Source organism: Octopus bimaculoides, chromosome 8 (assembly GCF_001194135.2).
Source record: "Octopus bimaculoides isolate UCB-OBI-ISO-001 chromosome 8, ASM119413v2, whole genome shotgun sequence".
NCBI lineage: Eukaryota > Metazoa > Mollusca > Cephalopoda > Octopoda > Octopodidae > Octopus > Octopus bimaculoides.
The window spans coordinates 276,302-278,418 of record NC_068988.1 but is presented as its reverse complement, the minus strand read 5'-3'; the positions used below and the strand labels follow the sequence as shown (position 1 = coordinate 278,418).

The following is a 2,117-nucleotide window of genomic DNA, read 5'->3' as shown; positions in this document are numbered from 1 at the left end:
TATATATATATATATATATATATATATATGTCTATGTGTGTCTTGTATGTATGTACACACACACACACACACACAGATATATATGGTGGCCAAGTAACAGATTGATTAGAATGTCAAATAAAATACTTTGTGGGTTTTTGTTCTGCTTGTCAACACTCTGAGTTCAAATCCCATTAAGGTCAACTTTTGGGCTTGATAAATAAGATACCAGCCCTGTACTGTCCTGTGGTTGATTCTTCACTTTTTTTTCCTGCCTGTCTTTCTCTCTTTCTGGAAGAAATCAACTGTAGTGGTCAGATTTGAGATGTCCTAAATCACTGTCAAAGAGTTGAGGGGCCAAGACAAAGCAAGGTGTGTGTGTGTGCTTAATCCCAGCCCTATGATCAAAGATTCCTGCCAAAATACTTAGGATTACAGTATCCATTATATCTTTTATTATTATCAACAGCAGAATGTGACAGTAGATTTAGCTGCTATGTCTTCCAGGCTCACTGCTCATATACACACCTTTCCCATTGGACCATCTTATACACTTTTAAGATATTGCACTACCAATTCAGGAGTTCAAATCTTGTTCAGGCACCTCATTGTGTCTCTAGGTACAACACCCTAAACAAGTTTTTACTTCCAGTCACCAAACTGCTGAAAGGAGGATCAAAGATTCTGCGGAAGTTGGTCTGTGATGGTCCAAGATTCTGCAGATGGATAACATTTGTCTCTCATTTAATGCTGTCAGTAAAAAGATTAAAGTTTTGATTATAAACCAAAGATTATCTTTGATTGTTGTATCTTGGGAGGATCAGTTTGCTAATAAAATCACTGGTTCTAGATCACTTTATTATTATTATTATTATTATTATTATTGGGGCCTTGTGCCTAGAGTAGAAAAGATTATTATTATTATTAAGGCAGCGAGCGAAATGCTTAGCAGTATTTCGCCCGTTGCTATGTTCTGTGTTCAAATTCCGCTCAGTTTGACTTTGCCTTTCATTCCTTTCAGGGTCGATAAATTAAGTACCAATTATGCACTGGGGTCGATGTAATTGACTAGTCCCCTCTCTCCAAATTTCAGGCCTTGTGCATATAATAGAAGGGATTATTATTATTAGTATTGTTAATTTTCAAATGCAGTCAAGGTCGACTTTACTGTTCATCCTGTCAACAAAAACAAATTATTAATCAACTATTTAATTATTCAAAACTAATCATTTGTTCAATCGATCAATCAGTTTGTTCATCATAGTCCTTTTGTTGTCATTCCTCATCAATGACCTGCCCTTGTCACTCCAGGTGTATCACACCTGACAAGATCTGGAATAACAAACTAAACAGTTGCTTCTCTAATTATTTGATCAGGTCATCTGATCGAATGATTAGCCAAGCAATTGATTTGTTAATTGGTTAATTAGGTAATTAATAATAATTCTTTTACCTTTTACTTGTTCCAGTCATTACAGTGGCCATGCTGGGGCAGTCGAAGGAATCGACCTCAGGACTTTTTTTTTTTTTAAGCTTAGTGCTTATTTTCTTGGTTTCTTTTGTTGAACTGCTAAGTTAGAGGAACATTTAAATTTTCTTTAAAACTTGGCACAAGGCCAGCAGTTTTGAAGTGAGGCAGCAAGTCAATCATATCAACCCCAGTACTTGACTGGTACTTTATCAATCCCCAGAAGGAGGAACAGCAAAGTCATCCTTTGTAGAGTTTGAACTCAGAATGAAAGAGCTAGAAGTAATGCTGCTACATGTTTTGCCTGATGGGGTAATGATTCTATCAGCTCACTGCCCTTAGATAACTGATAATTTATCTGGTGGTCAATGAGGAAACTTGGGATAGAAGAATGGTTAGTGAGAGCTGTGCGAGCCATGTACAGAGATGCTGCCAGTAAGGTGAGGGTTGGAAATGAGTACAGCAATGAATTCCGGGTAGAGGTAGGGGTCCACCAAGGTTCCGTCCTCAGCCCCCTCTTATTTATCATAGTCCTCCAGGCAATCACAGAGGAGTTCAAGACAGGTTGCCCCTGGGAGCTCCTCTATGCTGATGACCTTGCCCTAATTGCGGAGTCACTATCAGAACTAGAGGAGAAGTTTCAGGTGTGGAAGCAAGGTCTAGAATTGAA

At 38.1% G+C, this 2,117-nt stretch overlaps 1 protein-coding gene across 1 annotated transcript in view; it reads left to right on the top strand.

Moving 5' to 3' along the window:
• The window catches only part of LOC106882679 (GDP-fucose protein O-fucosyltransferase 2), a 17,542-nt gene that overhangs the window by 2,262 nt on the left and 13,163 nt on the right, over positions 1 to 2,117 (top strand). The window lies entirely within an intron of this gene.